Source organism: Nicotiana sylvestris, chromosome 11 (assembly GCF_000393655.2).
Source record: "Nicotiana sylvestris chromosome 11, ASM39365v2, whole genome shotgun sequence".
Classification (NCBI taxonomy): Eukaryota; Viridiplantae; Streptophyta; class Magnoliopsida; order Solanales; family Solanaceae; genus Nicotiana; species Nicotiana sylvestris.
The window spans coordinates 13,054,900-13,072,307 of NC_091067.1; the positions used below are offsets into that span (position 1 = coordinate 13,054,900).

Below are 17,408 nucleotides of genomic sequence, written 5' to 3' on the forward strand. Positions count from 1 at the left end.
AATTCTAATCATTTTAAGTTACTTGGTTCTAAATTAATAATTCATATATATTCAATAGATTTTGTTAAGATAAATATAGGGTTCAAATCAAAGTTACTGGATTCAGCCGAACCCACTCCCGGCACTCTAGCTCCGCCCTGTTTGTGTAGTTTATGGTTATGTGGGGATAAGTCTTGGACACAAAGTAAATACAGTGGTGATGAACACAATCTGTCTATTTAAGAATAGATAAATGGTAGGACTCTTTACTATGAGATGTATAACTACACCCATGTATCAGACGAGAAGTTCAATTAGAATAATAGAGTTCAATTGCCCATACCTATAGGTGTAGACAATATAATATAATTGATATAATAGAATACTCAGAAAAGTGATACAACAAAGATAGTAAATAGGAAACGAGTGAGAAGTTCAATTAGAATAATAGAGTTCAATTGCCCATACCTATAGGTGTAGACAATATAATATAATTGATATAATAGAATACTCAGAAAAGTGATACAACAAAGATAGTAAATAGGAAACGAGTATATATATACACCACTAAAAATAAAGAGGCAATAAATTAAGAAACATCCGATCTACCTACACGAGGTAAGTATAAGGTCTGTGTACACACTATCTTCCCGAGATTCCACTTATAAAATTATACTGAATATATTGTTTGTTGTTATAATACCACTAAAAATAAAGAGACAATAAATTAAGATAAATCTAATTGTTGCAAACCTAAAGAGACAGCATAAACAACCACTATATATTACGCCATATATATGTAAAGATCAATGGCAATAATAAGGAACAAGTCTCGAACAATTCAACGATCCGAGAGGAATTCCAAGCTGCCTACACTTTGATCCTCCTGACTATATGTGTCGCGAATCTATTATTATGCTTCGTCGTCTAACTATCGAACAAAATCCGAAGAAAGAGGGAGGAACATAGGCGGATCTATGATTTTAGTTCTATGGGTTCAATATTTAAAGCTTTTAACATTGAACCCATTATATTGTAAAGTTATAGGTTCATATCTATTATTTATTATATTTTTTGTGATTTTTACATATAAATTTATGCTCCGCATTAAAAGTGTTGGATCCAATTGAACCCATTAACTCTATGCTGCATCCGCCCTGTGGAGGAAGCCCAAACCGCGTGCATTGTCGTTTGATCCCTTCATCAACTTTGTCAGAATTTTTCTCTTCTTTAGAAGAGCATGAGTTTCGACATGCTTGCTTATGTGTAATTTAAGTTTTGTTTGAGGGCATATTAGACTTTTGAGCTTATCTGTATACGTGGCTTTTTTATATCTACCCAACTATTACGTGTACGTTTACGTTATTACATAGGTGGGTTTTATTGGATTTCTGTACATCACAATTGACAAGCTTCAGATATCTTCGTCTTCCTCATCTCTTCAATTTATGCAGGTGCTTTTCTTATTCCTTAATATCAATTTTATTGTTTTCTATCTCTTTCTCCTTCTTTTATGTTTTAAATTTGTTAAAATAGAGTGAATTAATTACAGATTTTCGAGTTAGGGTTTTGATGGTTGAAATTAGGGGTTTTTTTTCTCTGTTACAATCTCAGCCATCATAGATTCCTCCGATGATATACTACTTTCAATCTCTTCATCTTGTCCTAATCTCAAGTACCTCTGATTTCTGTGATTCTGAGTTGATGACACTGATATAGGTGTAAGCCTAATAAATAGGAAAAAAAAATTGGGTATAACTTCACACTTCTTAATAAAGTTTGGAGTTGTTTACTTCATTTCTTCATATCTTTTCCCCGAATTTTATTCTATTTTATCCTAATCCTTTTTTCCTGTTTCGTAATCTTTTGGGTTCTTCTCTTCTAATATTTCTTTTCTTCAATTTCATCTCCTCGGTTCTGCTTTTTCATGGCTCTGTCACGGTAAACTACTGCTGATTTTGTTTATCTGTGTCTGAATAACAGGAACGAGATTCGAGTTTTTGCACCATCTACATAAAGGCTTCAGCTATTGGGTTTTAGTTCAGGTAATCTTCTTTAGTTTGATTCCCATTATTCTTTTTCTGCAGTAACTCTACCCTTGTCATCAATTTCTCATTCCTGGTCTTCGTTCCTTTCATAGGATTATGAAAGGAGGATTACTGTTTGCTGTACTGTGTAAGCATTCACTGTCTTTATTTTACCAGATACAAAACTTCAACGTTGTGATAAAATTTCTCTTTTGTACTTAGATTTTACTCTCTCTTATTGCTGCTATAAGTTTTAAGTCTGCCTCTTGTCTTTTGTTCTTGGGGGTCAAGGTCCTATAAAATTCATAGGTTTAGGAAGAAGCCCTATCAAATAGTGATTTTATCTTTGGACCGTATTTTGATTGATAATACGATATATAAGGACCGCTAAATTCAAAGGCTAGCATTAATACAAATTCTACCCTTGAAGCAGTTTAGTTCATGTTAGAAATTATTAAGTGGATAATAATTTCTCGTTGGCAATTAACATGTAAAGTTTTGTCTGCTCAAGGTTGTAATATCGTGGGGGCATTTGTAGCTTGATTTCTTGATTTTTGCTGTTGTTCTTGTTGCTTAGAAAATTTCTAGTGTCTATTGCAGACTAACAGTAGATAATTACTAACTAATGGTTTGTGATTCTTGGGTTGTGATAATTTTTAGTACTTCTGTCTCATTTTATGTGGTGTAGCTTGACTTGACACGTAGTTTAACAAAGAAAGACTTCTAAAATTTGTGTTCTAAAACAAGCCGTAGACATTTGTATGACTATACAATATCTCATTAAAGGTAAAATTGTAAGTTTTAAGTTATACTAGATATAAGAACTTGTTACTCGTTTTGAAACGAACTAAAAAAAAAGTGTGCACGTAAAATGGGACAAAGGGCGTAAATGGTTTGTTAGATTAAACGAAGGATTAAACGAACAATCTGGCGCTAGCTAGATGTTGGTGAATGATGAATGTCGTGTAATGTCTCATGTAATGTCTTTTTCAAGCTGTTAGCTTTTTAGCTTCTGAAGTTGTAATTTTAAGAGGCAAAGTAATCGATTTACGCTAAACAATCTTTTATGTACTGTGTATAACCAAATAAAGTTGTAATTTGTCTGCAGTTTTTTATTTAGCACTCATTTATATTTAATTTATGGATTGCAATTATTTATAGTCTAAGTTTATACAAGTATGAAGTATATATTAGGGTTGATTCCTGGTAATTTTTCTCTTTCTGCAGTAACCCTTATTATTACTTTCTCATTCCTAGTCTTTGCTCAGCATCGGATTTTGTTGCTAAAAATCCTTAAACTGTCAATTCTCTCATTTTATCACATTGATTTAGTCTATTCAAGTTATGACTCACATCATCTTCAAATGTTGATGTAGCTAAGAAAGGACTTTTTTTTTGTGGGGGGGGGGGGGGGTTGTGGGTTGCTGAGATAAAACCCAAATAGATGGAATATATGTAAATATCTTCCTATACTAACTGAAGATGGATAAAGAAGAAACTAACTCTGTTCCTATAATGAGATGAGTGATAATACCTGAATGGAATGTTCATTGTGAAAATCTAAAATTGCCTCCGTTACAACTAGATGGTGAGAAGCAGTTTGTGTTTGACAAATCAACCGGAGAAGCATTTTTAAATTTTCAAAAATAACTTCTACTTCTACTCAAAAGTAATTTTTTCCTTCTAAAAGTTTGACCAAATATCTTAATTTTGTGAAAAAATATTATTAGCTAAAAAAGCACTTTTGGCCAAAAAAAAAAAAACACTTAATAGGCTATAATTTCATTTCGAGCATAAAAGAATGAGTTTGTTTCTTCTACTTCTTCCCCTAAATGTTTTTCCAATACACTTGTACATAAAAAGATGAAAATCTAGCAAGCATGTTAAATGAAATTTCGCGTCCTATAATTGGCGCAACTGCTGCAATAATGATAGAGTACTAGAGAAGAAGTATGCAGATTAATAAAGGTGAAAGTACGTTCATATTAAATAGTCAATATGCAATTGTACACTTGTTCCATAAAGACCTTTTATTTTTTTCATGAGAAATGAAAATGAAGAGATGAGCCATGATGAGCGAATTCCTTGCGTTCATTATGCCTATGTGCCGGCTACTCTCGAATTCCTTTATGGCAGGATACAGTTATTGGGGTTTGCCTACAGCTACCCCTTTTTCCATGTGTTTGGTATAATTTTGTTATAGTAGTTAAATAAATTTTATTAGAGTGGAAGGAGGTTTCTAGTTCTAATGTATTTATTGCATGTTGTGCAGCTATGTGTGGTGTATTCGTGTGTACTTGCACTCTTTTTACTGGCAGGAGTTCTTTGGAGCATGCTAAATTTGAGCTTATGGTATAATGAAGCACAAACAAAGATGCATGACAATGTTTAGAAAGTATGTTAATTACTACCGACTAATTTAGTTCTCTCGATTCTCATATCAAAATGAAATTGATTAAAAATAAAAGTTACATCTTCTATACTATTGGGCCCGTACTGGCACGGGCAATTACCGTCTAGTCTATTATATAGAAAAAGCTGGGGTTTCGACGTGCCTGTTTTTGGCCATTAAAAATTCATTATAACGGTATTTTTGTCATTTCAAAGCTTAGGTTTGCAGCTGTATGTACGTGTCTAAACATCGCTAGCCAGTAGCCACTATCACTACGTGGCCTTCAATTGTACTAGAGTTACTTTTTTCTTTCCGAATCCCCCTTCATCTTCACCTTTTTGCACTTCCCGTCCATCATCTTTTGGCTCTCTCCTTTGTGACATTAACTGTTTCCTTTAACAAAGTTTCTCTATTTTGTTCTAATTGATCTTCGCCTTTCACTATATTTCTGCGTTCTTTTGTTCTTCATGTTTTCTTTACAACAACTCAGAATTCCAGGTTATTGATTGATTAGCTTCGGGTTTGCTTCTGATCAAAAATCTCTTTTGTTATTTTTTGAATAATCCATTTTAAAAATTGATTCTTTTATATATCTAATAAATCTTATTCATCTCATATTTTTTAGTCTTGGCATTCTGATAGACATGCATGAACTATTTGTACCTCTTTTGCACACGCCATACTTCTAACGAGCAAGAGCTTTTTTGGTGCTCAGCATGAGCCAAACAAATATGAATTGATTTCCTCTAAACCAGAATTCAATAGAGCACAAATTACTTGCTCTCTTTTTGGCTTCTCAATTGCATGTCTATAATTGAATTCTTTGCTGCTGAAATTTTGATTTTTTTCTCGAACTCTTTTGGATGCGCTTGTCTAAATATGATGCTTTACTTGCTTTCTTTTGTTCCATCTTCTTCCTGCATCTATTTTTTCATAATTTTGGTTTCGGTAAGTACTGCTCTTCTGTTCCCTTATATTTTTTTCCTTAGCATTTAGCTTGCATAAATTGAACCAAAATTATCTATTTTTCCACCCCTAAGGTGACCGAGTGCATTTATATTCTTTATAAAACTTGCCTTCCGTGTCTTTATGAGCTACAATTGCCCTAAAACTTTAGTGTTTCATTTAATTCTTGGAAAAGTGTTAATGTGATTATAGATGTGTTTTGATTATGCTCTTGGCTAATGTAGCATCGGAATATATGTACATGGTTACTGCACATTAAGATTCTTTTGATAAGTTATTGACCTCACACTAAGATTATCGAAGCTCAAAGCTAAAAGAGCGTACCACTTTAGTATTTCAAGATGCACCATCATCTTTTTCCTTCAAAGTGTTAAGTTGAGCTGGGCAGTGGTAAGATTTGCTCGACAATGGAGGTTCTATGCTATGCCATGCAAGGCAGAGTACATTGCCTTAGAAGCTAAGAACATTCGAGAGAAAGAGGAGAAGGAAGAAGAAATGTTTTCATTACTCAATCTCATACAAGTGGAACTTGTTATATAGAAGAAGAAGGCGCACTAACTGAATTCTAACAACCTTCTTCTTTCAGCTCCCTCTAGTTTTCAGTAATTATAAATTGATCCCTCGCTCATTTAACTGAGTTGTTCCTCTAGCTGTGTTGACACTCCCCCTCAAGCTGGAGGGTGGAAGACATTCAACACTCCTAGCTTGGAGAGTAACAACTCATGTTGAGCTGTCCCCAGTCCTTTAGTCATCAAGTCTGCAAGTTGTTGTTTTGTGGGTATATACTCTGTCTTGATCAATCCTTGTTTGATTCTTTCCTCGAGGAAATGTTTGATTTTTTCCCTGACGAAATGACAATATATCTCTATATATTTGGTCCTCTTATGAAAGATTGGATTGGCAATTATGGGCTCGAAATGCTTTGCTATCACAATGTAAGTGTACAGATTTTTCTACATTGTTCCCTAGCTCCTTTAGTAAACCTGTCATCCATATTGCTTCTGCAACAGCTGCTGCCATGCTTCTATATTTAGCCTCTGCAGAGCTTCTTCTCACTGTCTGTTGCTTCTTTGACTTCCAAGATAACAATGAGTCTCCCAATTTAACCACATAACCTATGATAGATCTTTTTGTATTTGGGCATGCTGCCCAGTCTGAATCACAGTATACTTTGAGAGTATTGGTTTGTCCATTGCTCAAAAGGATTCCTAGTCCAGGGCTTCCTTTGATGTATCTAACCATTCTTAATGTTGCTTCCATATGGGACTCCTTAGGAGATTGCATAAACTGGCTCAATACTTGGATTGTAAAACATATGTCAAGCCTTGCAATTGTCAAATATAGCAATTTACCAATTAGTTTCTGATAACGACATGAATCTTCAGTGGAGCATCTCCAGTATTACCAACATGCTTGTCATAGTCAACAGTAGTAAGGTTGTGATTCCATAGGTGTTGAGACTGGCTTGTAGTCACTCAATCCTACCTTTGAAATTAGCTCCAACACATGCATACTTTCTTTAGTTTAGAAGAATGACTTTATCTAATCTCATCACTTCAATTCCTAAGAAGTACCTGAACTTACCTAGATCCTTCATTTTGAAGTTCTTGTGTAATTATAATGACCCGACCGGTCGTTTTGAGTTTTTGCACTTCGCTCGCTAGTTCTCGGACATGACTTGCCCCATGTGGTGTATTATGACTTATGAACATCGTTGGTGTTGCGTTTCAGGTTAATTAGAATGAATTTGGAAGAATAGTCTCAGTTGAAAGCTTAAAATTTGAAAAGTTTGACGAAGGTTTGACTTGTTTGTATTTGATCTCGAATTAGAATTTTTATGGTTTGGTTAGTTCCGTTAGGTGATTTGAGACTTAGGAGCGTGATCGAAATGCATTTTGGAAGTCCGTGGAAGGTTTAGGTTTGAATTGGCGAAATTGAGATTTCGGTATTTTCCGGTTGATAGGTGAGATTTTGATATCGGAGTTGGAATGGAACTCCGGAAATGGGAGTAGATCCGCTTTGACATTTATGATGTGTGTGCAAAATTTCAGGTCATTCGGACGGGGTTTGATAGACTTTTTGATCGAATTCGGAATTCGGAAGTTTTGAAACTCTTAGGCTTGAATCCGTTGGTGATTTGATGTTTTGATGTTGTTTTGAGCGTTCTGAAGGTTGGAACAAGTTTGAATTATATTATCGGGTGTGTTGGCATGTTTGGCTGGGGTCCCATGAGGCTCGGATATGTTTTGGAAGAGTTTTTGAAAGATTTTTGGCATATTGAGCATAAGCATGTAATGATCCAAAGGTCCATCTTTAGTTCTAGAGATCGAAATTTGATTTTGAGACTTTTGAAATTTTGATAATGAATTATAGGAGCGATCTGGAAAGTTTGGTCTAATTTTATCAAGTCGCGATTGGGTTTTTTTCGCGAATCATGAGTTAATTATTTAACTGGGGAAATGGATATCGCACTGAGCAAACGAGCTCCGAATTGAGTTTCGATTGAAGGACTATGTTCGTATCATTATTTGTGACTCATAAGAATAAGAATCATCGAATTCCGAGTTCGTATGGTGCAGTTGGTGCAGTTAGAGACTCTTTAGTGAAAATAAATATTGCTGGTGCAGCAGGATCTGGTGCGCACCCTTAGCGACCAGATTTGGGACTTTTAGTGATGGGAATGGGTCCTTTAGCGACCAGAATCAGATTTATTAAAGTTGTTGCATTTTTTTGCTCATTCTGACCTTTTGTTTGTGAAAGAACACGGCTTGGGGCGATTTTTGAGCAAGAAATATGGGAAATCTTGAGGTAAGTCACTTGTGATCATTTCTACTCCATAATATTGAATTATCATTGAATAATTCGACTAGATTGCATGTTTTTGAGGTGTAAATTGGGGATTTGGACCTAGGGATTTGAAAATAAGATTTGAAGATTTGGAGGCCTAATTGTTATCGGAATTTAGTAATTTTGGTATGTTTGGACTCGTGGTTGAATGGGTTGTCAGATTTTGTGAGTTTCATCGAATTCTAAAGCGTGGGCTCGGGGCCGGGTTTGAGCAATTTCGGGATTTTGATGTTAAATTGGATATTTTTGAGTGGGCTTCGCTCCCTTAGCATATTTTAATGATTATGTACTGATTGTGGCTAGATTTGGAGCATCCGGAGGTCGATTCATGCGGGCGAGGCATCGCGGGCTAGATTTTGGACCGGATCGAGGTGAGTAATAAGTGTAACTGATATTCTGAGGGTTTAAAACCCCAGATTGCACATCGTAGTGCTATATTAAGGTGAGACATGCACTGGATGATTAGCGTGGAGTCTTTTACTACTGGGGATTGTGACTTGGTCCGTCCCAGTCGATGATTTTACCGCGTATTTGACTGAAATTTGTTTGTTATCATCATGATTTGGGTTGATTGCCATATTTGGGCTTTCTGCCAACTATTTGAACCTTTCGGAAATTTTGTCACTATTTCCTCACTGTTTTGACTCATTACTTGAACTCAGTCCTGTTGATATCTACTATTTTACAAACTCAGCCACTTTTACTCAGATTTGAAACATAAATGATATTTCTAAATGATGTTTTGAGTTGATGACTACTGTTTTACAAATGCCCGAGAGGTTTGTGATAATTTTCGGACTGAGTGAGGCCGAGGGTCATATGTGAGGATATGTTGAGTGATATGAGGCCGAGGGCCTGAGATACTTTATATGCCACGAGGTGGCCTGAGTGATGTGAGGCCGAGTGTCGAGAGATGATGCCACGAGATGGCTTGATATAGCGCTTGGGCCGTAAGGGGCCCCTCCGGAGTCTGCACACCCATAGTCAGCGCGGGTACCCATTATTCTGTGTGATTGATACTATGCCCGAGGGGCTGATATGACTGATTGTGAGATAGCCCGAGGCGTTGTTACTGTTCTGATATTGAGCCCGAGAGGCTGGTTCTATTAATATTATGCCCGATGGGCGGTTTGTTGTACATGTTTTACCCGAGGGGCTGTTTACATTTCTATCATTTTGTTACTCACTTGTAAACTACTTGCTTTACTTGTTGGAAAAAGGGATTTTCACTTGATTTCTCACTGCTTTACTGTTTAAAGTGATTTTACTGCTTCAGTATGGAATGCCTTGTGGTTTTGCGTGATTTCTTGCCTTCAGTCTTTATTTATTATTTTTACTCACTGAGTCGGAGTACTCACATTAGTCCATGCACCTTGTGTGCAGATTCAGGTATGTTTTGGCTGATCGGAGGCTGAGTCATCAGAGTTTAGCAAGGTAGCTGCCGGCGTTCGCAGTACTGCTTTTCTCTCTCCTCATTTCATTAGTCTGTATTTGTACACTCCATGCTTTTAGTTGTATTTATGCCCTAGTAGATGCTCGTGACTTGTGACACCCCGGTTAGGGCTGTGTCGGGCTGGATTTTTGCATTTCTTATTCATACTTTCTGTTACTTGGTACTATTAAACCATGTTTATACTATATTTGTGTTAAATTACTATTTTAAAGGACGAGTTGGGTTAGACTGGCTGGCCTTGTCTTCACGAGAGGCGCCATCACGACCAGGGTCAGGATTTGGGTCGTGACGAGTTGGTATCAGAGCCTAGGCTACATAGTTCTCCGAGTCATGAGCAGATTTAGTAGAGTCTCGCGGATCGGTACGGAGACGTCTGTATTTATCCTCAGGAGGCTGTAGAACCATTAGGAAAAACTTCACATTCTTGAATTCTCATCGTGCGTCCTTGATTCAGCTTGAAAAGTAACTCTTGAAATTCCTTCCACGTGTTCATATGCGTGCATGTGCGCTCAGTGTTAGAAGTGCCCTGATGGCTTGTGATCCCCTGATCAAAGGCGAGATGTGATCTTTGTGAGTTTGATGTTGGGCAGTCTAGAGGACTTGAGGCCGAATCTTTTCCTATGGCTTGAGCACCGAGGTGCTGATTGTGTGATCAAGTGTTTTGAACTTATATGTTTGGTATTGTCCCTATTAGTGGGAGTGACGGTTGGATAACTATGTGATGAGCATGTTAGTACTGCGAGATGTATCCATATGATTTAGAAGCGGCAAGGAAGGCCTGTTGGAGGATAGAAAAACTATTAGGTGCTGGAATTCCACCTTGATTTAAGGTATAGCCCCGAGTTATGGGCATGTGAAGGATCATTTCATGTTTCCCAGTTGAGAGTGAAGTAAATTTCATGTTGCGATATGAGTTCAGACTCAGGAAGACTAAGCGATTGCATAAGGTTTGTGACAGTGGAAGATATACATAAATGTTAATGGAAGGCAAAGCAGTTGGGTTATCCCCTGCGAAGAATTGTGGGGTTGTGTGATCTTTATGTGTCTGTTAGAAGATCTCACTTACCAGTGAAATATAAGTGTTAAAAATTGAATGTGGGTCACTTCAGAGAGCACGCTTGACTGTTGCGCGAGTGAATTGCGAGATTTGCAGAAGAGTTAAAATTCTAGATGATCTGTGTTTTCACCAGTTTATAAAAGATTTGAGTTTAATCTCACTATGGTATTGTGGCATCAATAGAGTATAAGTGTTATGAGTTATTGAGAGTATTTTGATCTATGGCTCTAAGCAAGTGGGGGAGTCTGCTGTGAGTAGTTGATTGCACGGTTAGGTGCTACGTTGGTGCTAGTTGAAGGCGTGCGGGTGAATCAGTTATGGCTTGCAGAAATTGAGACCGAGGATGGCTCGAGTAAAGGAAAAATTCTTAACAAGGTATATAGTATGCTTCATAATTGTGTAAGAATCACGAAATGTCTTGAGTTGTTATTGGTAAAGGATGCTCGATGCATAGAGTAGGAAGTTGCTTGGTTGTAATGGAATAATGTCACATTCTACGGTGTCGGAATGCTAATGAGGCACAGGTTGATCGGTTCATTTGATCAGACTAATTACGGTTTGAGTAGAGTGAATAACTCGTAGGAGTGGTTCTAATGTGTTCAAGATTCTACATGTATCAATAGGGTAAGTTAAAGTTGTATATGTGGTTAGAGACTGAGTTTTCCTTGGAAGATGTCAAGACTTGTGGTGTTTTCTATATTAATTGTGGGATTCTATGTATCAGTATTAGGAGGTAACGTATTTAGATTCACAAGAAGTTCTTTAGAGCAAGTATTTCATATGTGGTGTTTTTGGGAATATTTGAGAGGGTATTCAACGGCTTATGGGTCTTAGACAGTGTGGTTTTATGCTTGGGTCTCGTGTGGTAATCCTAGGTTGAGGAATTTTGGTGCTACAGTAAGAGAGAATATCAAGTTGAAGATGAATCAGAAGGAAATTAAGATAGATGGAGTAGCTTGATAGTAGACCGAATCGGTATGGTAAGGATATGATTAATTCCTTGTATGTGTTTGAGGTAATGAGTTCTTTCAAGTATTTTGTGGCGATGCTCTTAGGTTTTGATGGCTTGCTTAGCTTGATCGAGTTAGAAGGATTCAGTCCTGACATGTCTGATTTGTGCAAAGGGAACTCGGAGAGTTCTTGATGGTTTTTACCACGGTTGGGAGATGTATATTTTCTATGGGCATGTGGAGCATGGGATGTATAGTGATTTTTCTTCTAGATTGGGACCAATGGAAAGTTCTTGACCAATTGAGTACGTAGATGTTTGTGGCTCGAAAGGAAGATGGAGTTCTCATGTTATCCTGAGATGGTATGGTATATGTGGCAGGTTGTGGAGGATTGACAATTGCGTGTGGAAGGTTACAGTTCAGTTCTGAATGGAAAGTCATGAATTCTTAGGTAGCATGTGCAGTTTCAGATGATTAGGGGGATGATCTCCGGATGATTAAGGAAATGGTATTGCTAAATGGGAGTGATTTGACGAGGTTATATGTTTTAGAAAGACAATGTGATTAAGTTGATGGTACTTCGGTAGAATTGCGGTACTTTCTTGTTAGATCGACTACTGATATTCGAGTTTTCTTGGCGACACAGGGGAATTTTAGAGTATCTTTCGTGGAATGATTGGGCATTTAAGGTGTGGTATGCATTCAAACGGCGGAATTGGGATAAGGTATGTTGATTCATGTGCCATATAGATTTGGAGACCCGAGTGGATCTTTTGCACTTGGCATGTTAGATTTTGGATATGATATTGGTTTAAGACTGGTTGTCTCTGTGTTATGTCATTCTGGACTATTACGCTAAGGCGGCGCTGTTGGCTATTTCGAAAATGCCATGGATTGAGTGTCGTGGTTCGACGGATTATGTTCTAGCAGAATGGGTTTATATTCAAAGACCCAGCGGATAGCTGGGAAGGATCGTCTTCCTTATTTGGGTTCTCGTGATGGATGTCAGTGCTGAGGCTCCTCATATTGTTTCAGTTCCGGTGGTGAGGGACTTTTCAGATGTGTTTTCTTGTGGTCGGGCATGTCGCCAGGCAAGGTTGTTCATTTCGGTATTAATTTGATGTCGAGCACTGTATCGTATGGCACTGGCAGGGTTAAAGGAGTCGAAGGAGTAGCTTCAGGATTTCCTTGATAATGAGTTCGTTGGCAGGCCAATGTGGATGCGTGTTCTAACTTGAGTCGGCTTGGTTGGCTCCGAATTGTATTGTTGGGATAGGTGTTGTGACTTGTCAGTTGTAGGCACCTAGGGTGCGGTTCTATTGGGGTTTCATAGCGGAAGTTGAGCGGGAAGAGAAATTGGGTGTTACTCGGTGAATTGTGTATTGGTTATGTCCTTTCGGGTTTGTGTGGTGTAGGTTATTTGCTATACCATGGGTATGATGGTTTGCTTTAGTTACAGACATTAAATTGTGTGTGGTTATCGATTTCGAGCATAGTGGCTTGAGATGGCTCATGTGGAACAGTGTTGGATAGGATCGCGCATCGCAACGAAGTTATGTGGAGGTATGACCTTGCAGGTTAGATTCATGTGTTCTATTTCTATGATGTGAGATGGGTTCTCAGCCTTGCATTGTGGTGGTACTGGTGAGCTTGAGGTACAACTCTTTCATTTGAGTCATTTTCATGATTGGAGATATGTTCAGACTGTTGTTTATTGGTGCACGTATTATGCAAGGGGTGGCTTAGGCCTGTACTGATGTGTCATGTCACCATAGTAGTGTGTAGGATTAAAGGAGATCGTTGGGATCATTAATGAATACGAACGGGTTCGATTTCAGCATATTGGAAGGATAATACCGAGCTTCGGCTAAGAAATTTGCTATGGTATTCGCCAAAGGAGAAGTGGCTTCATGAATGGTTGATCTGGAAAATGATTATGGCTTACTGCGTGTTCTAGTAATTATTGGCAGTATATGAAAGTGTTGGGATGAGATTTTAGTTGATAAAAGTTTTCCTATCGGTATACGGATGTTGTGTGTAGCTGCTGTGATTAGAAGTTATCACTAGAAGTGTTTGAGTTATGTGGTACATCATGTGATTGCACCTGAGATAGCATAGATGGTTTGTTACAACTTGTTCGGACTTATTCATAGTATAAATGTGAGATTCTGATCGTATTGATGATTTTAGAAGTGGAAATGTGGTTCTATGTTTTATGCACTAGGATGGATTGTGAAATTTCAGTTATATTGTATTATCGTACCTATGTGAGATAGGGTGACATGGGATCACCCCCAGGTATGCGCATGGTGAGTTTATTCAGCAATTGGTTGGCTTTTAAAACAACTCTGGGCACGTTCGAGGACGAACGTATGTTTAAGTGGGGGAGGATGTAATGACCCGACCGGTCGTTTTGAGCTTTTGCACTTTGCTCGCCAGTTCTCGGTCATGACTTGCCCCGTGTGTTGTAATATGACTTATGTAAATCGTTGGTGTTGGGTTTCAGGTTAATCAGAATGAATTTGGAAGAACAGTCTCAGTTGAAAGCTTAAAATTTGAAAGGTTTGACCAAGATTTGACTTGTTTGTATTTGATCTCGGATTAGAATTTTTATGGTTTGGTTAGCTCTGTTAGGTGATTTGAGACTTAGGAGCGTGATCGGAATGCATTTTTCAAGTCCGTGGAAGGTTTAGGCTTGAATTGGCGAAATTGAGATTTCAGCGTTTTCCTGTTGATAGGTGAGATTTTGATATCAGAGTCGGAATGGAACTCCGGAAATGGGAGTAGGTCCGTTGTGTCATTTGTGATGTGTGCGCAAAATTTCAGGTCATTCGGACGGGGTTTGATAGACTTTTTGATTGAATTCGGAATTCGGAAGTTTTGGAATTCTTAGGCTTGAATCCGATGGTGATTTGATGTTTTGATATTTTTTTGAGCATTCCGAAGGTTGGAACAAGTTTGAATTATTTTATGGGGTGTGTTGGCATGTTTGGCCGGGGTCCCATGAGGCTCGGGTATGTTTTGGAAGAGTTTTTGAAAGATTTTTGGCATTTTGAGCATACGCATGTAATGATCCAAAGGTCCATTTTTAGTTCTAGAGATCGAAATTTGATTTTGAGACTTCCAAAATTTTGATAATGAATTATAGGAGTGATCTGGAAAGTTTGGTCTAATTTCATCAAGTCGCGATTGGGTTTTTTCGCGAATAATGAGTTAATTGTTTAAGAGGGGAAATGGATATCGCATTAAGCAAACGAGCTTCGAATTGAGTTTCAATTGAAGGACTATGTTCGTATCATTATTTGTGACTCATAGGAACAAGAATCATCGAACTCCGAGTTCGTATGGTGGAGTTAGAGCCTTTTTAGTGAAAATAAATATTGTTGGTGCAGCAGGATCTGGTGCGCACCTTTAGCGACCAGATTTGGGACTTTTAGCGACGGGAATGGGTCCTTTAGCGACCAGAATCAGATTTATTAAAGTTGTTGCATTTTTCTGCTCATTTTGACCTTTTTTTTGGGTGAAAGAACACGGCTTGGGGCAATTTTTGAGCAAGAAATCATGGGAAATCTTGAGGTAAGTCACTTGTGATCATTTCTACTCCATAATATTGAATTATCATCGAATAATCCGACTAGATTACATGTTTTTGAGGTGTAAATTGGGGATTTGGACCTAGGGATTTGAAAATAAGATTTGAAGATTTGGAGGCCGAATTGTTATCGGAATTTAGTAATTTTGGTATGGTTGGACTCGTGGTTGAATGAGTTGTCGGATTTTGTGAGTTTCGTCGAATTCTGAAGCGTGGGCCCGGGGACCGGGTTTGAGCAATTTCGGGATTTTGATGTTAAATTGGATATTTTCGAGTGGGCTTCGCTCCCTTAGCATATTTTAATGATTATGCATTGATTGTGGCTAGATTTGGAGCATCCGGAGGTCGATTCGTGCGGGCGAGGCATCGCGGGCTAGATTTTGGACCGGATCAAGGAGAGTAATGATTGTAAATGATATTCTGAGGGTTTGAAACCCCGGATTGCACATCATAATGCTATATTGAGGTGAGACACGCGCTGGATGATGAGCGTGGGGTCTTTTACTACTGGGGATTGTGACTTGGTCCGTCCTAGTCGATGATTTTACCGCGTATTTGACTGAAATTTGTTTGTTATCATCATGATTTGGGCTGATTGTCATATTTCGGCTTCGTGCCAACTATTTGAACCCTTCAAAAAATTTTATCACTATTTCCTCACTGTTTTGACTCATTACTTGAACTCAGTCCTGTTGATATCTACTATTTTACGAACTCAGCCACTTTTACTCAGATTTGAAACTTAAATGATATTTCTAAATGTTGTTTTGTGCTGAGGACTATTGTTTTACAAATGCCCGAGAGGCTTGTGATGATTTTCGAACTGAGTGAGGCCGAGGGTCATATGTGAGGATATGCTGAGTGATATGAGGCCGAGGGCCTGAGATACTTTATATTTTACAAATGCCCAAGAGGCTTGTGATGATTTTCGAACTGAGTGAGGCCGAGGGTCATATGTGAGGATATGCTGAGTGATATGAGGCCGAGGGCCTGAGATACTTTATATGCCACGAGGTAGCCTGAGTGATGTGAGGCCGAGTGCCGAGTGATTTGAGGCCGAGTGCTGAGAGATGATGCCACGAGGTGGCTTGATATAACGCTTGAGCCGTAAGGGGCCCCTCCGGAGTCTGCACACCCACAGTGAGCGCGGATACCCATTGTTCTGAGTGATTGATACTATGCCCGAGGGGCTGATATGACTGATTGTGAGGTAGCCCGAGGGGCTGTTACTGTTCTAATATTGAGCCCGAGGGGCTGACACTGTTCTGATATTGAGCCCTAAAGGCTGGTTCTATTAATATTATGCCCGAGGGGCGATTTGTTGTACATGTTTTCTGAGGGGCTGTTTACATTTCCATCATTTTGTTACTTGTAAACTACTTGCTTTACTTGTTGGAAAAAGGGATTTTCACTTTATTTCTCACTACTTTACTATTTAAAGTGATTTTACTACTTCAGTATGGAATGCCTAGTGTTTTTGCGTGATTTATTGCCTTCAGTCTTTATTTATCATTATTACTCACAGAGTCGGAGTACTCACATTACTTCCTGCACCTTGTGTGCAGATTCAGGTATGTTTTGGCTTATCGGAGGAAGAGTCATCAGAGTTTAGCAAGGTAGCTGCCGGCGTTCGCAGTACTGCTTTTCTCTATCCTCATTTCATTAGTCTGTATTTGTACACTCCAGGCTTTCAGTTGTATTTATGCCCTAGTAGATGCTCGTGACTTGTGACACCCCAGTTAGGGTTGTGTCGGGCTGGATTTCCGCATTTCTTATTCATACTTTCTGCTATTTGGTACTATTAAACCATGTTTATACTATATTTGTGTTAAATTACTGTTTTAAAGGACGAGTTGGGTTAGACTGGCTGGCCTTGTCTTCACGAGATGTGCCATCACGACCAGGGTCGGGATTTGGGTCGTGACAGTAATGTTGCCTCTGCCTCTTCACTAAGACTGTTACTGCTTCTTGTTATTAGCAAATCATCAACATATATCAAAACAACCACAATGTTTTTGTTGCTTTTCTTTGTGAATAGGGAGTGATCATAACTGCTTTGCATAAAACTAGCTTGAAGAAGTGCATTTGTCAACTTTATATTCCATTGTCTTGAGGCTTATTTCAAGCCATACAAGGATTTTAGTA

General features: G+C 38.3%; 1 long non-coding RNA gene across 2 annotated transcripts; it reads left to right on the forward strand.

Moving 5' to 3' along the window:
- Positions 1–1,356: 1,356 nt before the first annotated feature.
- On the forward strand, positions 1,357–17,204 carry LOC104231638 (uncharacterized). Of its 2 annotated transcripts, none has more exons than XR_011403880.1 (6): positions 1,357–1,433; positions 1,963–2,024; positions 2,120–2,154; positions 4,279–4,401; positions 9,595–9,664; positions 16,829–17,204. It is a non-coding gene; the product is annotated as an uncharacterized lncRNA (long non-coding RNA). The 2 variants fall into 2 exon arrangements; XR_712121.2 differs by having other exon boundaries at positions 9,595–9,645.
- Positions 17,205–17,408: the final 204 nt, after the last annotated feature.